We start from the raw sequence: 12,881 nt of genomic DNA, 5'->3' as shown, positions 1-12,881 counted from the left end.
CATTACCATAGTATTAATATTAGATAGACCTGTTCAGTTCATTAACATAGTATTAATATAGCTTCATAGACCTGTTCAGTTTATAACCATAGTATTAATATTCACATCATAAACCTGTTCAGTTCATTACCATAGTATTAATATTAGATTCATAGACCTGTTCAGTTCATTACCATAGTATTATATTAGCTTCATAGACCTGTTCAGTTCATTACCATAGTATTAATATTAGCAGCATAGACCTGTTCAGTTCATTAACATAGTATTAATATTAGATTCATAGACCTGTTCAGTTCATTACCATAGTATTAATATTAGATAGACCTGTTCAGTTCATTACCATAGTATTAATATTAGATTCATCGACCTGTTCAGTTCATTACCATAGTATTAATATTAGCTTCAAAGACCTGTTCAGTTCATTACCATAGTATAATATTAGATTCATAGACCTGTTCAAGTTCATTACCATAGTATTAATATTAGATAGACCTGTTCAGTTCATTACCATAGTATTAATATTAGATTCATCGACCCGTTCAGTTCATTAGCCATAGTATTAATATTAGATTCATAGACCTGTTCAGATCATTACCATAGTATTAATATTAGCTTCATAGACCTGTTCAGTTCATTACCATATTATTAATATTAGATTCATAGACCTGTTCAGTTCATTACCATAGTATTAATATTAGATTCATCGACCTGTTCAGTTCATTACCATAGTATTAATATTAGATTCATAGACCTGTTCAGTTCATACCATAGTATTAATATTAGATTCATAGACCTGTTCAGTTCATTACCATAGTATTAATATTAGATTCATAGACCTGTTCAGTTCATTACCATATTATTAATATTAGATTCATCGACCTGTTCAGTTCATTACCATAGTATTAATATTAGATAGACCTGTCAGTTCATTACCATAGTATTATACTACAGCTACTGTGTCACGGCTTTCTTCGTCGGAGGACGATATAGCGAATCGTCGTCTGAAAAGGTGGACCAATATGCAGCAGAGTTGGTGTTCATTTTCTTAATTTATTAAAGAACGTTGAACATGAAAAACAAGAAAACAATAAGCTCGACCAATGACAGGTTTGCAGGCTCACAAAAACACGCAATGCAAAAACAATCTCCCACAAATACAAGACAAACACACCCAACTAATCAAAGGCAACACCAAACAGCTGCCTTCAATTGGAAGTCCACCCCAATTAACTCAACATAGAAACACACTCACTAGACTACACATAGAAATACATAAACATAGACCATAACTCAAAACCCAGAAATAATAAATCAAACACCCCTCCTAACTAACACATCACCCCTGAACCACAGAAAACAAATACACTCTGCCACGTCCTGACCAAACTACAATAACAATTAACCCTTATACTGGCCAGGACGTGACAGTACCCGCCCCCCCTTAAAGGTGCTAACCCCGGAAGCACCTTAAAAAACAAAAAAAAACAAAAAAACCACAACCCCAAACAACAAAACAATTTCCCCTCTACTAAAAGGGAGGGAAGGGAGGGTGGCTGCCGTCAACGACGGCACTGTGCTACACCCCCCCCTCCCCAACCCACCTATATCAGGATGGTGGCTCCGGTTGCTGGCCGTTCCAGGCAGACGGGCCACTCTGGCAGTTCGGGGCAGTCTGGCCAGTCTGGCAGCTCGGGGCAGTCTGGGCATTCTGGCAGCTCGGGACAGTCTGGGCAGTCTGGCAGCTCGGGACAGTCTGGGCAGTCCTGGCAGCTCGGGACAGTCTGGGCAGTCTGGCAGCTCGGGACAGTCTGGGCAGTCTGGCAGCTCGGGACAGTCTGGGCAGTTCTGGCCACTCTGGCGGCTCAGGGCAGTCTGGCCACTCTGGCAGTTCGGGGCAGTCTGGCCACTCCGGCAGCTCGGGGCAGTCTGGCCACTCCGGCAGTTCGGGGCAGTCTGGCCACTCCGGCAGTTCGGGGCAGTCTGGCCACTCCGGCAGCTCGGGGCAGTCTGGCCACTCCGGCAGCTCGGGGCAGTCTGGCCACTCCGGCGGCTCGGGGCAGTCTGGCCACTCTGGCAGCTCCTGACTAGTGGATGGCTCTGGCGACTCTTCACTGACGGGCGGCTCTGGCGATTCCTCACTGGCGGGTGGCTCTGGCGACTGTTGACTGGCGGGCAGCTCTGGCGACTGTTGACTGGCGGGCAGCTCTGGCGACTGTTGACTGGCGGGCAGCTCTGGCGACTGTTTGACTGGCGGGCAGCTCTGGCGACTGTTGACTGGCGGGCAGCTCTGGTGACTGTTGACTGGCGGGCAGCTCTGGTGACTGTTGACTGACGGGCAGCTCTGGTGACTGTTGACTGGCGGGCAGCTCTGGTGACTGTTGACTGACGGGCAGCTCTGGTGACTGTTGACTGGCGGGCGGCTCTGGCGACTGTTGACTGGCGGGCGGCTCTGGCGACTGTTGACTGGCGGGCGGCTCTGGCGACTGTTGACTGGCGGGCAGCTCTGGCGACTGTTGACTGGCGGGCAGCTCTGGCGACTGTTGACTGGGGGGCAGCTCTGGCGACTGTTGACTGGCGGGCAGCTCTGGTGACTGTTGACTGGCGGGCAGCTCTGGTGACTGTTGACTGGCGGGCAGCTCTGGTGACTGTTGACTGACGGGCAGCTCTGGTGACTGTTGACTGACGGGCAGCTCTGGTGACTGTTGACTGCGAGGTCTGGGTTTACGCACTTGAAGCCTGTGCGTGGTGCTGGTACTGGGCGTACCAGATTGGGAACACGCACCTCCAGGCTAGTGCGGGGAGCGGGAACAGGACGAGTCGACTGGGCTCACGCACCACTGGCTTGGTGCGGGGAGTAGGAACGGGCCGGGCCGGACTGGGGACACGCACCACTAACCTGGTGCGGGAGCAGGAACGGGCCAGACAGGACTGTGAACACCTACTGGTGACCTGAAGCGTGGAGCCGGTTTAGCCACTCGTCCTGGCTGGATGCCCATCCTAGCACGGCATGTGCTGGGGCATGTCCACCGGACGAACCGGGCTGTGCGGGTGCACTGGCGACACAGCGCGCAACTCCGCATACCATGGCTCCTCCTCCAGCTTTTCCCTCTGCAGGTCCTCAATCAACTGTCTCATCTTCGTCTCCTCCTCCGCCGTCATCCCCCACGAGAGCAGTGGTCTGGGCTCTTCCTCTGCCCTTCCGGACCACCCCATTAGCCCCCGCAAAAATGTTTCTTGGGGGTGTCTTCTGGGCCTCCTTGACCGCCGCCTGCGACTCCGTCCACCGGCTGGCTTTACCTCCTCGACCTGGGAATCCTTCCACCAGGGTCCTTTCCCCGACTTGATCTCCTCCCAGGTCCAGAACTCCTTCACCTCGCGAGCCCATCTCTCGCGGTCCTTTCTCTGCTGCTTGGTCCATTGTTGGTGGGAGATTCTGTCACGGCTTCTTCTTCGTCGGAGGACGATATAGCGAAATCGTCGTCTGAAAAGGTGGACCAATATGCAGCAGAGTTGGTGTTCATTTTCTTAATTTATTAAAGAACGTTGAACACGAAAAACAAGAAAACAATAAGCTCGACCAATGACAGGTTTGCAGGCTCACAAAAACACGCAATGCAAAAACAATCTCCCACAAATACAAGACAAACACACCCAACTAATATAGATAAAAACAAGAAAACAATAAGCACGACCAATGACAGGTTTGCAGGCTCACAAAAACACGCAATGCAAAAACAATCTCCCACAAATACAAGACAAACACACCCAACTAATCAAGGCAACACCAACAGCTGCCTTCAATTGGAAGTCCACCCCAATTAACTCAACATAGAAACACACCCACTAGACTACACATAGAAATACATAAACATAGACCATAACTCAAAACCCGGAAATAATAAATCAAACACCCTCCTAACTAACACACCACCCTGAACCACATAAAACAAATACCCTCTGCCACGTCCTGACCAAACTACAATAACAATTACCCTTATACTGGCCAGGACGTGACATACTGAAGGTTAACACATTCTTTTTTTAAACCTTTATTTAACTTGGCAAGTCAGTTGATAACAAATTCTTATTTACAATGATGGCCTACCGGGGAACACAGTGGGTTAACTGCCTTGTTCAGGGGCAGAACGACAGATCTTTACCTTGTCAGCTCTGGGATTCAACCCTGCAACCTAACGGTTACTGCCCCAACGCTCTAACCACTAGGCTACCTGCCACCCCAACGCTCTAACCACTAGGCTACCTGCCACCCCAACGCTCTAACCACTAGGCTACCTGCCACCCCAACGCTCTAAACACTAGGCTACCTGCCGCCCCTACACTCTAACCACTGGGCTACCTAACGCTCTAACCACTAGGCTACCTAACGCTCTAACCACTAGGCTACCTAACGCTCTAACCACTAGGCTACCTAACGCTCTAACCACTAGGCTACCTAACGCTCTAACCGCTACCTATCGCTCTAACCACTAGGCTTCCTAACGCTCTAACCACTAGGCTACCTGCCGCCCCAACGCTCTAACCACTAGGCTACCTACCGCCAACGCTCTAACCACTAGGCTACCTAACGCTCTAACCACTAGGCTACCTAACGCTCTAACCACTAGGCTACCTAACGCTCTAACCACTAGGCTACCTGCCACCCCAACGCTCTAACCACTAGGCTACCTGCCGCCCCAACGCTCTAACCACTAGGCTACCTGCCGCCCCAACGCTCTAACCACTAGCTACCTGCCACCCCAACGCTCTAACCACTAGGCTACCTGCCGCCCCAACGCTCTAACCACTAGGCTACCTGCCGCCCCAACGCTCTAACCACTAGGCTACCTGCCGCTCCAATGCTCTAACCACTAGACTACCTGCCGCCCCAAAATAAGATGTAGGCCTATCAGGGGCTATTAGTTAGTGTTCAGGCCTTGTGGGAGGGTTTTGAGTGGTCATTGGGCTAGAAAAAGTAATTACATTAAATCACCTGACTGTTTGGATGTGTCTTTTAGTAAACTGTTTTATTTCTAAGAGATAATGAATACAATTATTAGTTGGTCACTGTGTTAACCACAACCAACATGCTGGATCTCTGTTTAGTTGTCACTGTGTTGACCACAACCAACATGCTGGATCTCTGTTAGTTGTCACTGTGTTAAACACAACCAACATGTTGGATCTCTGTTTAGTTGTTACTATGTTAATCACAACCAACATGCTGGATCTCTGTTTAGGGCTCAGTGCTCCAAAATGAGTCTCTCTGGGGAGAGAGAGGAGGGGGGCCCTGCCTCTAAAATTAGTCTCTCTAGTGAGAGAGAGGAGGGGGGCCCTGCCTCTAAAATGAGTCTCTCTGGGGAGAGAGAGGAGGGGGGGTCCTGCCTCTAAAATGAGCATCTCTGGGGGACATGACACCAAAACTAAGAGGTGAGCTGACAATATTGTTTAAGAATGTATATTCTAAAATGCTTTTTATTCAGAAATGATTGCTTATGGGTACATTCTATATAACTGTTCTAGATTTTAGATGTGTATGAAACTGTGTTTCTTTGCAAAACGCTATATATCCACCTAGATATCTATATATACACCTAGATATCTATACATCCAATTAGATATCTATATATCCACCTAGATATCTATATATCGACCTAGATATCTATATATCCACCTAGATATCTATACATCCACCTAGATATCTATATATGCACCTAGATATCTATATATCCACCTAGATATCTATATATCCACCTAGACAGCTATATATCCACCTAGATATCTATATATCCACCTAGATATCTATATATCCACCTAGACATCTATATATCCACCTAGACATCTATATATCCACCTAGACATCTATATATCCACCTAGATATCTATATATTCACCTAGACATCTAAATATCCACCTAGATATCTATTTATCCACCTAGATATCTATATATCCACCTAGATCTATATTCCACCTAGATATCTATATATCCACCTAGATATCTATATATCCACCTAGATATCTATATATCCACCTAGATATCTATATATCCACCTAGAGATCTATATATCCACCTAGACATCTATATATCCCCTAGACATCTATATTCCACCTAGACATCTATATATCCACCTAGACATCTATATATCCACCTAGATATCTATATATCCACCTAGATACCTATATATCCACCTAGACATCTATATATCCACCTAGACATCTATATATCCACCTAGATATCTATATATCCACCTAGATATCTATACATCCACCTAGATATCTATACATCCACCTAGATATCTATACATCCACCTAGACATCTATATATCCACCTAGACATCTATATATCCACCTAGATATCTATATATCCACCTAGATATCTATATATCCACCTAGATATCTATATATCCACCTAGATATCTATATATCCACCTAGATATCTATATATCCACCTAGACATCTATATATCCACCTAGACATCTATATATCCACCTAGACATCTATATATCCACCTAGACATCTATATATCCACATAGACATCTATATATCCACCTAGATATCTATAAATCCACCTAGATATCTATATATCCACCTAGACATCTATATATCCACCTAGATATCTATATATCCACCTAGATATCTATACATCCACCTAGATATCTATACATCCACCTAGATATCTACATATCCACCTAGACATCTATATATCCACCTAGACATCTATATATCCACCTACATATCTATATATCCACCTAGATATCTATAATCCACCTAGATATCTATATATCCACCTAGACATCTATATTTCCACCTAGATATCTATATATCCACCTAGATATCTATATATCCACCTAGACATCTATATATCCACCTAGATATCTATATATCCACCTAGATATCTATATATCCACCTAGATATCTATATATCCACCTAGATATCTATACATCCACCTAGATATCTATATATCCACCTAGATATCTATATATCCACCTAGACATCTATATATCCACCTAGATATCTATATATCCACCTAGACATCTATATATCCACCTAGACATCTATATATCCACCTAGATATCTATATATCCACCTAGACATCTATATATCCACCTAGATATCTATATATACACCTAGACATCTATATATCCACCTAGACATCTATATATCCACCTAGACATCTATATATCCACCTAGACATCTATATATCCACCTAGACATCTATATATCCACCTAGACATCTATATATCCACCTGGACATCTATATATCCACCTAGATAACTATATATCCACCTAGACATCTATATATCAACCTAGACATCTATATATCCACCTAGACATCTATATATCCACCTAGACATCTATATATCCACCTAGAAATCTATATATCCACCTAGACATCTATATATCCACCTAGATATCTATATATCCACCTAGACATCTATATATCCACCTAGACATCTATATATCCACCTAGATATCTGTATATCCACCTAGATATCTATATATCCACCTAGACATCTATATATCCACCTAGATATCTATATATCCACCTAGACATATATATATCCACCTAGATATCTATATATCCACCTAGATATCTATATATCCACCTAGATATCTATATATTCACCTAGACATCTATATATCCTCCTATATATCTATATATCCACCTAGATATCTATATATCCACCTAGATATCTATATATCCACCTAGATATCTATATATTCACCTAGATATCTATATATCCACCTAGATATCTATATATCCACCTAGATATCTATATATCCACCTAGATATCTATACATCCACCTAGATATCTATATATTCACCTAGACATCTATATATCCTCCTATATATCTATATATCCACCTAGATATCTATATATCCACCTAGATATCTATATATCCACCTAGATATCTATATATCCACCTAGACATCTATATATCCACCTAGATATCTATATATCCACCTAGACATCTATATATCCACCTAGACATCTATATATCCACCTAGATATCTATACATCCACCTAGATATCTATACATCCACCTAGATATCTATATATCCACCTAGATATATATATATCCACCTAGACATCTATATATCCACCTAGATATCTAATATATCCACCTAGATATCTATATATCCACCTAGATATCTATATATCCACCTAGACATCTATATATCCACCTAGATATCTATACATCCACCTAGATATCTATATATCCACCTAGATATCTATATATCCACCTAGATATCTATATATCCACCTAGACATCTATATACCCACCTAGATATCTATATATCCACCTAGACATCTATATATCCACCTAGATATCTATATATCCACCTAGATACTATATATCCACCTAGATATCTATATATCCACCTAGACATCTATACATCCACCTAGATATCTATATATCCACCTAGATATCTATATATCCACCTAGACATCTATATATCCACCTAGACATCTATATATCCACCTAGAGCATCTATATATCCACCTAGATATCTGTATATCCACCTAGACATCTGTATATCCCCTAGATATCTATATATCCACCTAGATATCTATATATCCACCTAGATATCTATAGATCCACCTAGATATCTATATATTCACCTAGACATCTATATATCCCCTAGATATCTATACTCCACCTAGATATCTATATATCCACCTAGACATCTATATATCCACCTAGACATCTATATATCCACCTAGATATCTATATATCCACCTAGACATCTATATATCCACCTAGATATCTATACATCCACCTAGATATCTATATATCCACCTAGATATCTATATATCCACCTAGACATCTATATATCCACCTAGATATCTATAAATCCACCTAGATATCTATATAACCACCTAGATATCTATATGTCCACCTAGATATCTATATATCCACCTAGATATCTATATATCCACCTAGATATCTATATATCCAATGTTTAGCCGGAATGGAATATTTGTATCCTGTATATCTGACTGTGATATGTGGGTTGTCCCACCTAGATATCTAAAGATGAATTCACTTACAGATGCCATGTTAATTTGACCCAGTTTCTCACATCGGGATAATAACAGCAAATGTGCATTTTTTGTGGAAATTACCCACTTTAAAAGTCTTTATAAAGCCTTGTAGTGGTTTAATCATTTCTTTAAACAATGAGATAATTTACCAACATTTCTGAAAAGTGATATTTAGTGGTTTTGTAATGAAACTCTTATGTTTCCCCATCTGAGCTCAGAGTAGATGAGAGATGTTATGTTTGTCCTCTGTTCTGTTGAAGCCCAATCAAGCAGGAGAGACCAGCCTCCCCTGTACCCAGCTGTGTGTCCTGAAGAGTGACCAGTCTATGGGTCTACCTATACTGTTTAGAGAGGGAGACTTTTCTACTGAACAAAGGTAAGAAGAACTCATGGGTCATGGTACGTGAGTTAAACAACACTGTCTCTAGTCATTTCTCCTCTCCCATTTCACATTTCTTTTGGTTGTTTTCATAATCCTAGGCTAATCCTTTTGTCCATTTTCACAGTCCTAAAACAATATTAAACAAACACAACATTCCCTCCGTGTGTGTGTGTTGTGTGTGCGTGTGCGTGTGCGCGCGTCCGCTACCTGCCGCCCCAAAATAAGATGTAGGCCAATCAGGGGCTATTAGTTAGTGTTCAGGCCTTGTGGGAGGGTTTTGAGTTGTCATTGGACTAGAAAAAGTTATTACATTAAATAACCTGACTGTTTGGATGTGTCTGTTAGTAAACGGTTTATTTCTAAGAGATAATGAATAAAATAATTTGTTGTTACTGTGTTAACCACAAGCAACATGCTGGATCTCTGTTTAGTTGTCACTGTGTTAACCACAACCAACATGCTGGATCTCTGTTTTAGTTGTCACTGTGTTAACCACAACCAACATGCTGGATCTCTGTTTAGTTGTCCTTGTGTTAACCACAACCAACATGCTGGATCTCTGTTTAGGACGTCACTGTGTTAACCACAACCAACATGCTGGATCTCTGTTGAGTTGTCACTGTGTGACCACAACCAAACATGCTGGATCTCTGTTTAGTTGTCACTGTGTTAACCACAACCAACATGCTGGATCTCTGTTTAGTTGTTACTGGTGTTAACCACAACCAACATGCTGGATCTCTGTTTAGTTGTTACTATGTTAACCACAACCAACATGCTGGATCTCTGTTTAGTTGTTACTGTGTTTAACCACAACCAACATGCTGGATCTCTGTTTAGTTGTCACTGTGTTAACCACAACCAACATGCTGGATCTCTGTTTAGTTGTACTGTGTTAACCACAACCAACATGCTGGATCTCTGTTTAGTTGTCACTGTGTTGACCACAACCAACATGCTGGATCTCTGTTTAGTTGTCACTGTGTTAACCACAACCAACATGCTGGATCTCTGTTTAGTTGTCACTGTGTTAACCACAAGCAACATGTTGGATCTCTGTTTCTCTGTTTAGGGCTCAGTGCTCTAAAATGAGTCCTCTCTGGGGGAGAGAGAGGAAGGGGGGCCCTGCCTCTAAAATGAGTCTCTCTGGGGAGAGAGAGGAGGGGGGCCCTGCCTCTAAAATGAGCATCTCTGGGGGACATGACACCAAAACTAAGAGGTGAGCTGACAATATTGTTTCAGAATGTATATTCTAAAATGCTTTTTATTCAGAAATGATTGCTTATGGGTACATTCTATATAACTGTTCTAGATTTTAGATCTGTATGACAATGTGTTTTTTTGCAAAATGCAATATCACCTAGATATCTATATATCCACCTAGATATCTATATAACCACCTAGATATCTATATGTCCACCTAGATATCTATATATCCACCTAGATATCTATATATCCACCTAGATATCTATATATCCACCTAGATATCTATATATCCAATGTTTAGCCGGAATGGAATGTTTGTATCCTGTATATTTGACTGTGATATGTGGTTGTCACACCTAGATATCTAAAGATGAATCAGTTACAGATGCCATGTTAATTGGACCCAGTTTCTCACGTCGGGAAAATAACAGCAAATGTGCATTTTATGTGGAAATTACCCACTTTAAAAGTCTTTATAAAGCCTTGTAGTGGTTTAATCATTTCTTTAAACAATGAGATAATTTACCAACATTTCTGAAAAGTGATATTTAGCGTTTTGGAATGAAACCTTATGTTTCCCCATCTGAGCTCAGAGTAGATGAGAGATGTTATGTTTGTCTCTGTTCTGTTGAAGCCCAATCAAGCAGGAGAGACCAGCCTCCCCTGTTCCCAGCTGTGTGTCCATGAAGAGTGGACAAGTCTATGGGTCTACCTATACTGTTTAGAGAGGGAGACCTTTCCACAGAACAAAGGTAAGAAGAACTCGTGGATTATGGTCAGTGAGTTAAACAACACGTCTCTAGTCATTTCTCCTCTCCCATTTTCACATTTCTTTTGGTTGTTTCATAATCCATAAACTAATCCTTATGTCAATTGTCATAGTCCTAAAACAAAACATTCCCTCCCTGTGTGTGTGTGTGTGTGTGTGTGTGTGTGTGTGTGTGTGTGGTGTGTGTGTGTGTGTGTGTGTGTGTGTGTGTGTGTGTGTGTGTGTGTGTACTCCCTGGATGAGGAGATGTAATCTCATGTTTTATCCACAGAAACCAACAGGAGAGATCAGAGTCAGAAATTCTCAGTGGTCAGTCTTCCCAGAGTCATCAAACAGACCTGGACTCTATATTCAGTGTATGTGGTCCTGTTATGTACATTTGTTTTTGTTACCTCAAGTAAATCTGTCGATCTGTCAATCATTAATTAATTTGTTAATGAAAGGAATTTCTTCTCTTGCTAAACTTATTTACTTTATTTAATTCAGTTGCTTGAAGAGAAAATTATGACATTTGTGAAGAATGAACTGAAGATGTTCAAGAGGATTCTTAGTCCTGAACTCCCCAGAAGGCTTTGAGAGTCAGAAGCAGGATGAGGAAGTGGTGGATGCTGAAGATGAGAAGCAGGAGAGCAGTGCCAGAGAGAGGGCTCTGAAGATCACAATGCACGTCCTGAGGAAAATGAACCAAAAGGAGCTTGCTGACACACTGGAGAAATGTAAGACCTGTCTGCCTCATGTTGAATGCTGTTTTATAACATTTAAAAGCTGTAGCTAAAGTACAGATAAAGTAGCTGTGTAACTCAATGATATTGTAGCAGCCTTAACACAACACCTAGTGACCTCATCAAGTAGCAGAAGGGATGTGTTGTGTTGATTAATTTAGAGAGAGAGAGACAGACAGAGACGGAGACGGAGACGGAGACGGAGACGGAGACGGAGACGGAGACGGAGACAGAGACAGACAACATTAATAATACCATCAATAATACCAATAATAATATAATCAGTCACACCAGTCTGTAATGCATTATGAAAACATTTACACATTATACAGTCAGTGAAGAGAAGAAATTATTATAATTTAAACTTATAACAGTCCTTCAATACTGGAGGCATTAAAACAGACGTAATATTAATATCCTCTGTGTTATTTCTTGATTCAGATGAGCTTGCTGTGATTTTCCAACGTGAACTTAAATCTAGTCTAAAGAAGAAGTTTCAATGTGTTTTTGAGGGGATCGCTAAACAAGGAAACCCAACACTTCTCAATAAGATCTACACAGAGCTCTACATCACAGAGGGTGGAACAGGACAGGTCAATAATGAACATGAGCTGAGACAGATTGAGACCACAACCAGGAAACAGCAAGACCAGAGACTGCAGTCAAATGTAACGACATCTTCAAACCCTTAACTGGACAAGACAAACTTATCAGAACTGTGCTGACAAAGGGAGTTGCTGGCATTGGAAAAACA

The 12,881-nt window shown here is 41.7% G+C and overlaps 2 long non-coding RNA genes across 3 annotated transcripts; both read left to right on the top strand.

Moving 5' to 3' along the window:
* The first annotated feature begins 5,394 nt into the window (after positions 1 to 5,394).
* Positions 5,395 to 11,713, top strand: LOC115186751 (uncharacterized). Of its 2 annotated transcripts, none has more exons than XR_003875872.1 (3): positions 5,395 to 5,427; positions 9,309 to 9,424; positions 11,677 to 11,713. It is a non-coding gene; the product is annotated as an uncharacterized LOC115186751 (long non-coding RNA). The 2 variants fall into 2 exon arrangements; XR_003875873.1 differs by lacking the exon at positions 11,677 to 11,713 and adding an exon at positions 11,271 to 11,349.
* Positions 11,714 to 12,083: 370 nt separating this feature from the next.
* LOC115186756 (uncharacterized) lies at positions 12,084 to 12,654 on the top strand. The gene is made up of 2 exons (XR_003875879.1): positions 12,084 to 12,121; positions 12,569 to 12,654. It is a non-coding gene; the product is annotated as an uncharacterized LOC115186756 (long non-coding RNA).
* Positions 12,655 to 12,881: the final 227 nt, after the last annotated feature.

This window comes from Salmo trutta, unplaced genomic scaffold, assembly GCF_901001165.1.
Source record: "Salmo trutta unplaced genomic scaffold, fSalTru1.1, whole genome shotgun sequence".
In the NCBI taxonomy this organism is placed as follows: Eukaryota; Metazoa; Chordata; class Actinopteri; order Salmoniformes; family Salmonidae; genus Salmo; species Salmo trutta.
This window is presented reverse-complemented; position numbering and strand designations above follow the sequence as displayed.